The 13,106-nt window shown below is 38.6% G+C and overlaps 1 long non-coding RNA gene across 3 annotated transcripts in view; it reads right to left on the bottom strand.

Annotated features, from left to right (window-relative positions):
- LOC102901286 overlaps positions 1 to 13,106 on the bottom strand; it is a 134,269-nt gene that overhangs the window by 15,924 nt on the left and 105,239 nt on the right. The window contains exon 1 of one of the 3 annotated variants that reach the window (XR_006599886.1): positions 8,219 to 8,456. The exons of 1 other annotated variant lie outside the window; for it this stretch is intronic. This is a non-coding gene — a long non-coding RNA (uncharacterized LOC102901286). Of the gene's footprint in view, positions 1 to 8,218; positions 8,457 to 13,106 lie in introns of those variants that run through there. One more of the 3 variants, XR_002158869.3, reaches the window with a different exon arrangement.

Below are 13,106 nucleotides of genomic sequence, written 5' to 3'. Positions count from 1 at the left end.
GGGGGGCAAACAAAATATAAAGCTAATTCTGTGCACGGTCAAAGTCAATTCAGACATTCAGATGACCAAAAATAAATGCATGTGTGTCGCTCTTCGAATCTTCTTCTGTAAGTTTTTAAATTGCGTTTCTTTTCTTAATAGATTCTTTAGATTGGAGTAAACTTGATTGAACTTTGAGTTCTTAAGTTTCTATAAGGGTATATTTTTCTAAAATAAAAATGTTATCACATCATAAATGTAGCATATAAACCTTCTCAAATATTTACTAGATGTAAAAATATCAAGGTGAAGTTACCTTTTAGTCAAACACTTAAACTATTGCGATTGTATTGAAAATCCTTGCACCTTTTTATATGATAATGTATACATATACATTTATTTCCTTGTAAGTCTTTTTTTGATTAGATGATAGATCATTAACATCTAGTGACATTGATTGATGTCTTATGTTTTGTGTACAGCAATGTCCACATTTATATATTCCAATCCTTGTGATAGTAATGTAGGTTATAGGTACATTAATTTCCTTTAAATATTAAAGGATATTAAATATCATATCCTTGAATATGTATATATGCCCTCTTATTTTTATCATAAATTCCTAGAAGTGTAATTTATATCAAAGGTATGCATATGTTAAAAGATTTTGCATTAGATATGACTATTATTGCTTCCCAGAAAGTACATTTTAAGCAGTAATTTTGCTAATTTTCATCAAAATTATATTAGTATTTTTGTCAATGGTATTTTGATAGGCAGAAAATAGGTTTTCTTTACATATATATATCAAAGAGATATCTTTGATTATTAATGTGGCTGAATACCTATTCTTACTAATCCCCTACTTTTTTTTCTAACTGTATCCTTTATTACTTTTCCATATTTATATTGAGATGCCAGTTTTTGTTATTTTATTATGGATTTGTTGGATTCTATTAATACGACTGATACTGAGTACTGCTTGTGTGCCACTCTTTTGGCATCTAAACTATAGGAGTGAGCAGAGAAAAACAAAACAGTGACAACAAAAATAAATAGACAATTAATTAACTTATTAAATACCTTTTTTTCCAGCCACGGAGGGACAAACACATGCTATTTTCCCCCAACCTTTCCCATAACATTTACAAACCACTGCTTAAACTAAATGCCTCTGCAATATGTCAATGCATACATGATGATCTGATGCCTATTATTTTTCCTTTTCAAAGAGTGATCTCACCTCCTAATTCTGGGTCTTTCCATCGGATCAAGATTAGTTGGTATGAGGTACTGCAATGCAGAAGAAGAAACAACCAACCCTCTTTTAAAGATTCCCACATATCCATAGGGTACCTTTCAGGAAAGCCTGGATCCTGAGATGTCCCTTACCAAACCCCAGGTGTGCCTTTATTTTCATTATAAGAAGGAGTGAGTGGAGCACTCTGGGCAAGGAAGGGAGTATCAGCAGTTTGAGGAGGGCAGGATGAGTCAGGAAGAGGAGAGAATTTGCTTATCTTTGCTCTGTAGGTTCTGTAGTTTAAATCTCACTTGTGAAAACAGGAATTTGTTTACAAATGAACAAGAGAAAAAGAGTTTTAGCTCTGATGATCCACCTAGTTAGAGACTTGAGAAACAGGAGAGCCTGACTCGACAAGAATCTTCGCCAACCTTATCACACGTGCACCTTGCAGGCTGACCCGATAAATGGATAAATGGTTTTGCTACAGTGAGAGCTAAGCAGAATTTCCATCAAGTCACTCTTCAGAACTTCGCCACAAATTTAATTTGAATCTTTTATGCTCATAAAATTTCAATATTTACTCTTCCCAGCCCACATTCTTATTTTACTTTTGATTGCCTCTGCCCTTGCTCTTTCAAACAAGATCTAAATGGGAAGTGTCAGAATATTGTATCAAAAACGACTCAGATGGTTTCTGAGCGGAGTGCAGATAAGCATCCAAACTTTTGAGTGCCAGTTCTAGCTGATTATGTCTTTCCGCGTGACTTCAAGAAGCAGTTCCTGGGCTGTGACAAGTATTTCCTATCACTGTAACTCACAAATGAGTCTGAACACTGAGAGGTGTAGGGCAATTAACAACCTTAGGGATAAACCAAGTAAACCGTCATCACCAAGGCTGATATTTGGTGGCTGCCGTGTCCCCTCCCCTGTTGAGTGATGTGCTACATCAGTTTAAGGCATGCATCATTTCATGAGAAAGAAAGCCTTTGGATTTTAATCTCACAACAGATTCAGTTTTCCCTGTGTGTAGATTTTAATCATCAACTCTTCAAAAACACTTAAAAAAAAGACATTTTTTAAGTGATTATTTAAAAATAACTGAAACTTAAAAATCCCGTCTAGGATTAGTGTTTGCAATTTCTATTCAAATGAGGTAAATGGACAGCCTCTCTTGTGCCTAATTCAAGCTATCTTTTTTTTTATGGGTTATTTACATATATTGACTTCCTTGTGGGCGATTTTCATATTTACATAGTACTTCAGGGAGCTTCGGGTATTTTGCAAATATTAAATCATCTAAAGGTCACTAATCCTAATGGTCCTAAGAAAAAGGTAAGAATTTTTTAAAGCATTTGAGAACTACTCATGATCAAATCATTTTCATCATTTCTGGGAACAAATGTCCATGATTGCACAGTGTGGAGCAGAGTTTTCTATCAGCTGGACCATGCATGCAGGAATCCATGGGATCTGTGTCATTACTAACAGGGCAAAGACCTGATGTGGTGTTTAGCCATGAATGTACCCACTCTTTGTGCTGAGAAAATTGGTTTAAACTAGATGTTACTAGAAAATTTTAGCTCCTGTACAGGTCAACAAACATATTAATGACCCCCACCATTTAGACAAACTACAAGAAGTCCCTCCCTAGTGCTTATTGAAGCCAGGGTTATTGTGAATTGTCTCTGAGGAAGGACGCCAAATAATCATCAAATGAAAACAAATCATCCTCAAATCAAGTGATAACATTTAGCTCTGTGCCTTTGAGACCATTCAAGTATTTTCAAAACAAAAATATGAGCCTTCTGTGTTTTCCTGCAAAGATTTAAAGCATTAAAAAAATCTATACGAAAAAGTGAAAGTAACAGTAAATTTTGCCTTGGTTGAAAGGTGATTTAATTATTTTTAAGTCTTCATTCATTCATGCATTCATCATTTCTTTATTCATTCATTAAGCACTAGAGCCAGGAGCTGTTAGAGTTCTACGAATGCCAAGAAGGATAATATAAAATCTTCCCCCGTGAGAGTTGACAGTCTAATCTTACTAGAGAAACGGGAGAGAAACTAGCTAAAATGCAAGTTGATATTTGTTGCAAAGTTTAAAGAAGTAGCACGTAGAATTTAAGGGCTCTGACTTTAATTCCAGTGTCCTTGGGCAAGTCACTTAATCTCTTATAAGCTTCACATCTCTGAATGAATGGAAATAATGAGTATGTCAACCTCACCATGTGGTTGTCAGAATTAAATGAAATAATATCTATAATGCAATTAAGCTGGCATTAGGAAATGCTCAATAAATCTTAGCTATCTTCATCGTTGTTATTTTTGGTTTTTTTAATGGCTGTTTATTTTGGAGAGTGAGAGAGAACGTGGGTGGGGAGGGGCAGGGAGAGAGGGAGAGAGAGAGAGAGAGAGAGAATCCAAGCAGGCTCCACACTGTCAGCACAGAGCCTGGCTTGGGGCTAGAACTCACGAACCACGAGATTATGACCTGGGCCAAAATCAAGAGTTGGTTGCTTAACCTGCTGAGCCACTCAGTCACCCTCATTGTTGTTATTTTTGTGGGAAAAAAGTATTCTTCACATATAGAACATGTAGCTACTATGTCTCTCTGAGGGAATAGAAAAGCATTCAAAGAATAGTGTAACTTGCTATGAAATCCATCTGCTTACTCGTGTTTTGCATATGCAAGAATAGTTTTAAAAAGTCTCACTAGTGAATTAAACCGTTTGTGGGCTTTACCCAATGAAATTTAGAAAAGGGAGCAATTGTTTTTGGTTAAAGCAAGATCTCACTCAATTCTAAGTACAAAATCACCATGAGGAAAATTTTTCCCTATCTTTTTCTCTGACAAATTCTAATGGGACATTTAATCATTGAGTGTATTTACATTTGAAAATGAAGTGTATGTTTCAATCTCTTTCAGAAAAGAACAAATGGAAACATATGCATGGAGTCATCACATTGTCATCGGGGCGAGTTAATCCCTTTGAATCGAAGCTTCTGGACATTAAAGTCCAGCTGCTAGTGGAAACAGGTCTCCTTTAGTCAGATGTTTATAAGCCGGAAGTTTGCCAGGCTATCCACAACTCAACGCCCAGAAACATGACTTGAGAACACAGTGGCTACTCCTATTTTTGGCATATTTATTTATTTTTTTTTAATTTTTTTTAACGTTTATTTATTTTTGAGACAGAGAGAGACAGAGCATGAATGGGGGAGGGTCAGAGAGAGAGGGAGACACAGAATCCGAAGCAGGCTCCAGGCTCTGAGCTGTCAGCACAGAGGCCCATGCGGGGCTCGAACTCACGGACCGCGAGATCATGACCCCAGCCGAAGTCGGCCGCTTAACCGACTGAGCCACCCAGGCGCCCCATGTGGCATATTTATAATACTGATTGAAGATGTTTATGGCTGCCACAGAGTCATGTATTGGGAATGACTGAATCACGTGGTAATTTTTTTCATGCTTATTTTTGAAAGTGAGAGAAGAGATTGTGAACGGAGGAGGGGTAGAGGGAGAGGGGAGACAGAGAATCTGAAGCAGGCTTCAGGCTCTGAGCTGTCAGCAGGGAGCCTGATGCGGGGGCTCAAATTCAGGAACCACAAGATCATGACCTGAGCCCAAGTCAGACGATTAACTGGCAGAGCAACCCAGGTGCCCCTGAATCATTTTTAAATGGGAATTACGGTTCCATATTTATATGTAGGACTGTTGAAAGATAGCAGTTTCTGTTAGACTCAAATTCTTTTGTACCGGGATCAGGTACAACTTTTAACTGGCAGACCTAAGAGAATACTTGTGTTACAATCTGAAGTGTCTTTGTACATGTCACAGTATTCCTGAGGTAAGATGTACCCCTTTTGCTTCAGAGCCCTGTCTCCCTCTGCAGCCATTCAATGCATTGGCTGCAAGTATTCACTCTTAATTGTTTGTGGAAAGCCGTGTATCTCTCCAACGTCTGCCAAACTCTGAAATTATCTGGGAAGTTATTAAACGGACTCTATATTAACTCTATATTTATAACCAAAGATATTTAGTTCACTCTAGGCTATCTGCGGGATTAATAGTTGTAAATGTTGGGAAGGCATCAGATCTGTTTAAATCTTTTCTTGGTGGCAAAGAAAGAAGACCTTTCTTAGTGTAGAACTTTGTGTGTGTGTGTGTGTGTGTGTGAAATAGATCCTTTTTTTTTTTTTTTTTTTTTTTTTGTAAAATACTGCCAGAGTGTGAGCAGGGAAAGGGCAGAGGATGAGGGGGAGAGAGAAAATCTTTTTAAAATTTATTTCATTTTATTTTGTTAATGTTTATTTATTTTTGAGTGAGAGAGCAAGCTGGGGAGGGGCGAGAGAGAGGGAGGCAGAGGATCCAAAGCAGGATCTACTCTGTCAGCACAGAGCCCCAGGCAGGGCACGAACTCATGAACTATGAGATCATGACCTGAGCTGAAGTCAGACGTATAACTGACTGAGCCACCCAGGTACCCAGAGAAAATCTTTTTTTTTTAATGTTTATTTAGTTGTTTATTTATTTATTTAGTTAGTTATTTAGAATAAGTGGGGGAGGGGCAGAAGAAGAAAGAGAATCCCAAAGAAGGCTCCACACTCAGTGCAGATTACAGTGCAGCGCTTAATCTCAAAACTGTGAGATCAGGAGCTGAGCTGAAATCAAGAGTGGGACACTCAACTGACTGAGCCAGCCAGATGCCCCGGATCCCTAATTTTTGTACAAACACGAATGCCATGATAAACCCCAAGCAATGCCATCACATATCCCCATTACAGCAAGCTAATCATAAATTCTCAGAGCTCATCGAACCACAGACTTCAGTCACAATGTTTTTGAGATGTCTGCATCTGAAATAATAATACATTATCTTACATTGTTTAGGAACTGATTCTGAAGACGCTTTGCAAAAAGAGGGATTTCCCCAATGATCTGATAATTGGAGAACCTCCCAGAAAACTCTGTATGAGAACACAGGTGAAAACATCACTCATCCAGCAGATTATTTTCAACATCAGTCACATTACTTTGTATTTACACTTTGTGTAGTGAATGAGGCATTTGATAAATGTTCCTTTGATTGGGTAAATGAATATTAAATGAGAAGCCATAATCCCAACTCAATGGCATGCACAACCCAAGCATGACACTGTGTACTTCCCTCCTAAAGAGAATAGATTCTTCCTGCTTTTGCAGTGGACTATCTAGGAATTTTTCTCAAGCCTTGCCTTTGATAAACCTCTCGTGTCAGACTCTGGATGGCTAGAATTACCTTCCTGTAGGCCGATTCCCAATCATGTGGTCTTATTTCATTATAATTATCATTATAGCCCTGGCTGGAGGGTTCTGCTTAGTTTTCCAGAGTTACAATTCCCTCTTGACTATGATTAAACTGTCTTTGGATTCATGGGCCTGGAAAATTTGAACAGTCCAATTTAATGAAAAACAATTTTCATAGCCATCTGGCAATGGTCTGAATATTTCTAGAAGTTAACTTTTTGCATATTAAACTTTGAAAAGAAATAATTAAATCAGCTTTCATAATAGCCCACGTGGAGTCTGTATGTTCCCACCAGCCCACTGATTTGTGTATCTATTGTACTTTCTCAGTACTTTTGCAGAGAAACAGATCATTTATATAAATTATAATCGATGGGGGTCTGAGTGCTGAGCATTTTGGAATAGCCTCTTGGGTAAGTTAGATAGTTAGAGACTAAGAAATTAATCTTATCTGCTTGGATTCTTTCATCAAGGCAAGATTTAAATCAATTAATTATAATTTAGGAAATTTTCAAAGCTAAAAAGCTTTCAGAGTGAAAATTGGGTTTGGGTAATTATGAAGAAAGTTCTTCCTATTCCAAAAGATAGCCTCACAAAATGCCATTTTACAGGTTCTTAAAGTTGTTTATAAACTTTCCATTTTGTTTTTATTTTCTAAAGAACAATGCCAAAATTGTGAAAAGAATTAACCATTTATTGATAGCATTTGCGCTTTCTAGGAGTAATAACTCAGAGTTTCTCACAAAGTAGACAGTTTTGGATCCTTCAAGCCTGAGTATAGTTTGTAAAACTATTAAGTAACACTTATGCTTGCCTGGAGAAATTTTGAAAAGCAGAACAGAACAAAACAAAAACCTCTATGAGCTTAAAACATGATTTTTATTTAAATTCCTGCTGGGCAGAGCTGGTAAATTATGTCCCCTTATCTATTCAGTTGGATCTTCTATGAAAGTCTAGACAAATAAAAATTCTGAAAAATGGTAGCTACCAAAACCTCCTTATTGGCAAACACTCGGTAGGTGGCAAAGTCAGGTGGGAATGGTATTTGTTTGACAGTCAACCTTGACCCTCACCACTGCTTTTCCTATTTCTGCCATTTTTGGTATAAGACTGTGAGCCACACCCCACTCACTCAGGGTACTCACTTTATATACTTGAAAATGGAGAATAATATCGGAAGAAATTTGTGGGTCAAGTCATAGCATGAATGTTTAAGTACAAGTACAGGTGCAGATCCTTTGCACATAATGTTTTGAATATCATTCCGTGGAATTAAAGGCCCTGGGAGAATCTTCATTCAAAAGTTTTCAGGGCTTATGAAAATGGCAAAAAAAAAAAAAAAAAAAAAAAAATCACTTGCTTTATCACTCAAGTCTTGATAACTTTAGTGGAAATGAGTATATTCTGTGAAGGCCAAATTTATTTTAGCGCTGTTCTAAAGTCCTAAAGTCAGAGGTGCTTGCAAAGCTAAACATTCACAGGTAGCCAATATCCACAATAATGATACTGATAAATCTAAACCGCAAGGTACATTTGGAATCTTAATTTAAAGCAATACTAATAAAATATGTGATTGACCTGACAAAACATGCCCTGTTTAAGTAAGTAATTAAGCTGATGCAATCAACAAAAAACTGTTTAAAGAGTTAATTGGCTTTCACAGAAGAGACAAATCTATTTTATGCTATTTTATAATATTCTGTACCAACCTTTTTCTCCCCCCTCTTGGCTTTTGCTGTTACCAAGCTGGTAATCCTTGAGAAGTAAAAGAAGGCCTTATTCTGTGCCTGCTGTTTATCACTTTCCTGAAATCATAATCCTCGCTATGTCTCCATAATCATCTCCACAGGAATTAATTGTGATGTCACAGAAGATTATGACATGAAGTGAGAAAAAATCGGCAGGACACTGAGCTCTGTTAAGAGCAAAGATCTTTTTCTCATAAAAATATATGCTGTACCTATATCATGCATTTGTTTAAGAATAGGATCTAGGGGCGCCTGGGTGGCGCAGTCGGTTAAGCATCCGACTTCAGCCAGGTCACGATCTCCCGGTCCGGGAGTTCGAGCCCCGCATCAGGCTCTGGGCTGATGGCTCAGAGCCTGGAGCCTGTTTCCAATTCTGTGTCTCCCTCTCTCTCTGCCCCTCCCCCGTTCATGCTCTGTCTCTCTCTGTCCCAAAAATTAAAAAAAAAAAAAAAAAAAAAAAAAAAAGAATAGGATCTAATTAAACGGGAGTGAATAAATGGCTAAGCCAGGTTTCTTTAAGTTGAATTTTTCAGAGGCTCTGAGGGTCAATTTTAATGATTCCTTAATTAAAGTCAAATTTTTTTTGAGCAATTATACCAGAAGTGTAATATATGCTCTTTCCACTCTCATGTTCGGGTACGTGTCATGTATTTAATTGTGTCACAAATAAAATGGCACATTCATCAGTGATTCTTAACCTTAGCTGCACCTTGGAATCACCTGACATACTGGAAGCTTGACAATCTCCTGGTGCCCTTGCTCTGCCTCCCTCTCCCCCAGAGCATCTGATTTAATTGGGATGAGGTCTGAGATCAGGAGTTTTCAAAGCTCCCAGATGATTTTCATGGGCAGTGAGGGCTGAGGACCAGTGTTCTGTATCATCGTACTTGCGGCAGGAAATTGCCATGGGAAACATTTATTTCATCTCTCATGGATAGAATTTTTAGAGAGAACCATATTTTCCAAGTGTGGTTTTATCATCTGAGCATATCTCCCGATCATGTCTCAGAATTTAATTTAAAAAAGCACAGCATTTTATGGAGAATTTAGTGTGAGAACATGCTGATGTGTGATCTTGGGACATGAAAGTAAAAGCTTGCTAATTACCCAGGAATAGTGGCGGAACAGCAAAATGTAAGATGCCGTAATGCTTCTGGGAAAAGGTTTTTCCCAAAGAGTGGCTTTCAACCCAACAACCACAGCATCTAGTGGGCTTTTTGATGGGCATCTGTGGCACACTTACCGGGAACTTCCAAAAATATGTGGGATGCAGGAGGTGTTGGAGGAGACTTATGAGGTAAGAAGTTCATCCTTTTAGTTATTATATGTAATTTTATCATCTTCAGTGTCTATTGTATAGCAGGCATTTGAAAATACGGGAAACCCATAGGAGTATAAGAAATATTTCCAGTATTGGGGCGTCTGGGTGGCTTAGTCCGTTAAGCGTCCGACTCTTGATTTCAGCTCACGTCATGATCTCATGATTTGGGTATTCAAGCCCGGGGTCAGGCTCTTCTCTGACAGTGGAGAGCCTGCTTGGGCTCTCCCTCTCTCTCTCTGCCCATCCCCTGCTCACACACACAGTCTCTCTCAAAACAAATAAATAAACATGAAAAAAATAAATATTTCCAGTGCCATCCCTCAATTAAAAGTAAACAAGCACAAGAGACAAATTACACACTCCACCAGATAACACATACGGGTACATAACAGGCAAAACATTCGGGGCCACAGATAAGCTATAGAGGTGACTATGTAAATGAGAAAAGTTCCCTTCCCAGGGACCCTGTAGCTTCACTGTACCACAGGCTCATGGTTTGAAGTCTAAGTCACTCTCTAGACTAGGTGACCACACAGTTCACAAGTCTGACCTCTGGGTGCAGACCTAGCAATTAAATAATCACAGAGCTCCTAACAGGGGAAGAGAGCTACTTTTGACACCCTTAGGAACTCTGCCCAAGTCTATGTCACTATCCCAGATATTGCTGAGTGGCATTCAGAAAGCCCACTCTGGAAGGTGTGTGAAGGTGCGTGATTCTGGAACAGCTAATCCGATCACTCTCCCTTGGAGCCACATTTCTTGCAGATTGTTTGAGTTGCCAGGAACAGGGACCAACTAAGTTAGGCTACTTGTGTAGAAATGGAGTTATTTTACCAGGGATGCAGATCAAGCCCGTCGTATCACCGAGTGCTAGACTCAGAATAAATACATTTATTTTTCTAAGTGTAGCAGTGAAAACTTTTGTTATTTTATTTATCTTATTTATTTATTTATTTATTTAGAATGAGAGAGAAAGAGAGACAGTTGGGGAAAGAGGCAGAGAGAGAGAGAGAGAGAGAGAGAGAGAGAGAGAGAGAGACAGAATCCCAAGCAGGCTCCCTGCTCTCAGAGCAAGGCATGACGTAGGCCTTGAGATCATGACCTGAACCCTGAGATCATGACCTGAGCTGAAACCAAGAATCCGATGGCTTAACCGACTGAGTCACCCACGCACTCTGGCTTTATGTTATTTATTATTATTATTATTTTTAAAAAGTTCTTTTTAATGTTTATTTAAGTTTGAGAGAGAGAGAGAGAGAGAGAGAGAGAGAGAGAGAGAGAGGCTGCATGTGAGCAGGGGAGGGAGAAAGTAAGAGAGAGACACAGATGAGCAGGAGAGGGGGAGGAAAGAGAAGGAGACACAGAATCCGAAGCAAGCTCCAAGTTCTGAGCTGTCAGCACAGAGCCCGACATGGGGCTCGAACTCACGGACCGCGAGATCATAACCTGAGCTGAAGTCAGACATTCAACCCACTGAGCCACTCAGGCACCCCTAGCTTTGTGTTATTTTTTAAAGCTAATTTACAATACAGCAGTTCATCAGGACATGTATCTGTAAATTATTATTGTAGATAGAGAGCTGAATTGTTCTGCACAAAAATTTGAAGGACTTCCGAATTTCTGGACACACATCAAGACCAAAGATATGAGTTGAGTCAGAAATGAGAAGATCAGGGATAACAAATGCAAAGAGGCAAAACAGCCAGGAGAAGAGCAGCACGGTGGGGAGGGACAGTAAAACATGCTTAAGCAGGAATGGACAAGGATTTTAAAAGCGGGAATATTTTAAATTACGTGAACCCATGTTGCTGTAATGTACCACTAAGGTAACTTCATTATTATCCTCAAAATAGGATGACAAGTAGATTGAAAGCAGTTGTCTTTGTAAATCATGTTTTAGGGAAATGAAAGCAAAAAAAAAATGATTTTTGAACGCTTGCAGGACGGAAAAATTAGATAGTTAAAATGTTAAGGAAAAAGAGTTTGAGAAATCAACAAAAGAATGAAACTGGAGTTGGCCTTGACTGTAATACACTCCACAGGATTGCCCTCTGAGAAGACAATAGACTCTACCTAAAGCCCTTGACACAACGCTTTGCATATAAAAAGCATAGAGGCGCCTGGGTGGCTCAGTCAGTTGAGCATCAGATTCTTGGTTTTGGCTCAGGTCATGATCTCACCTTTGGGAGTTCAAGCCCCATGTTGGGCTCTGCTTAGAATTCTCTCTCTCCTCTCTCTCTGCCTCTCTCTCTCTCAAAAAAAAAAATTGCAATAAATAATAGCAAACATCACCAATCATCATTTTGTTAGTGTTAGAGTCAATAGATGTTGATGGTTATATATAATCTCCTGCATTATGGAGACTCGTTTGAAGGGGTATGCTATTCCAATTTAGATCGTGAAAGAACACTTAACTCTTCCTTTCAGCTTATCCCTATAACTCAGGCAAAAGACCCTGCAGGCAATGCGTCCCCAGATGGGAACCCAAACTACCCCCTCCAGCAATAACAACTGCCCTGAGGCCAGCAAGTGATTGACCCCAAGCCAGTGATCAATCTGACCTTCACTGCCCACCTGTGGGTATCTACCTACCGACTTTGTCCCACATTTTCCTTATATAAACCTGGGGGTATTTTTAGAACTCTGAGCATCAGTCCATGGTCTTCCCGGTGTCCACCTCCCTGAAATAAATCCCTTTCTTGTTTCACCACTGCTTGTCTCTCTGCCTCTGGAGTTTGTCAGTGGTGAATATCTGAACCCGGTCTGTTTGGGATCCCTGAAGCCAGGACTTCTCGCACCCTATGTCCTGGTTACAATAACGGTAATTTATGGTATGGTCTGACATTCTGGAATATCATGGCTTAATTGGAAGTGTATGTAGTATCTCAGAGTTTTTGATTCCAAAAGTATTCAAAAAGAAAGTCCTACTGATTTGTTTTGTTCCGTCACTGCTTCTCTCCATTAGCCAAGAAAAATAAAGTTGGTCTTCCCCTGAGTGGTGTTACACTTGATAAAAACAAGACATACAGAAGACACTTGGTATAGAAATATAGATTTCTGTACACACGTGTATTTTCCAATTTCAATGTTTTTGCTTACAAGGAATGAAAAAGACAAGTAAATAAGAGATCTGACGGTGTGGATGGGGGTGGGTCCATGATGCTAATTGAGTTTCCTGAGAAATTATCTCTTGTAGGACACACGTTCCTCTTTGTACTTTTCTGTAGGTTCCTTTTTATTAAACAACTTTTTAAAAGCCTACTCTTTTGATATATTAAAACAATAAGGGTAAATCTACATTTACTACAAAGATAAATTACCCCCAAATCTAATCTAGAGAAAATGCATTTTTGCTTTCCTAGTAATACTAGAAAAAGAACTAGTGATCAGATTTCCTATTAGCGAAAATAAGCACTTTAATAAACTGCTCGGTATCTCCCAGGTACTGTAAATGGCAGCAGCTATTAGACCTGGTCTCAATAATGTAATAGATAGCCATATAAACCCACATACCTAATGGAGCATAAA

Source organism: Felis catus, chromosome B3 (assembly GCF_018350175.1).
Source record: "Felis catus isolate Fca126 chromosome B3, F.catus_Fca126_mat1.0, whole genome shotgun sequence".
NCBI classification, from domain to species: domain Eukaryota; kingdom Metazoa; phylum Chordata; class Mammalia; order Carnivora; family Felidae; genus Felis; species Felis catus.
Note: the sequence above shows the minus strand (reverse complement) of the source record. Positions and strands in the feature narration are given on the sequence as shown.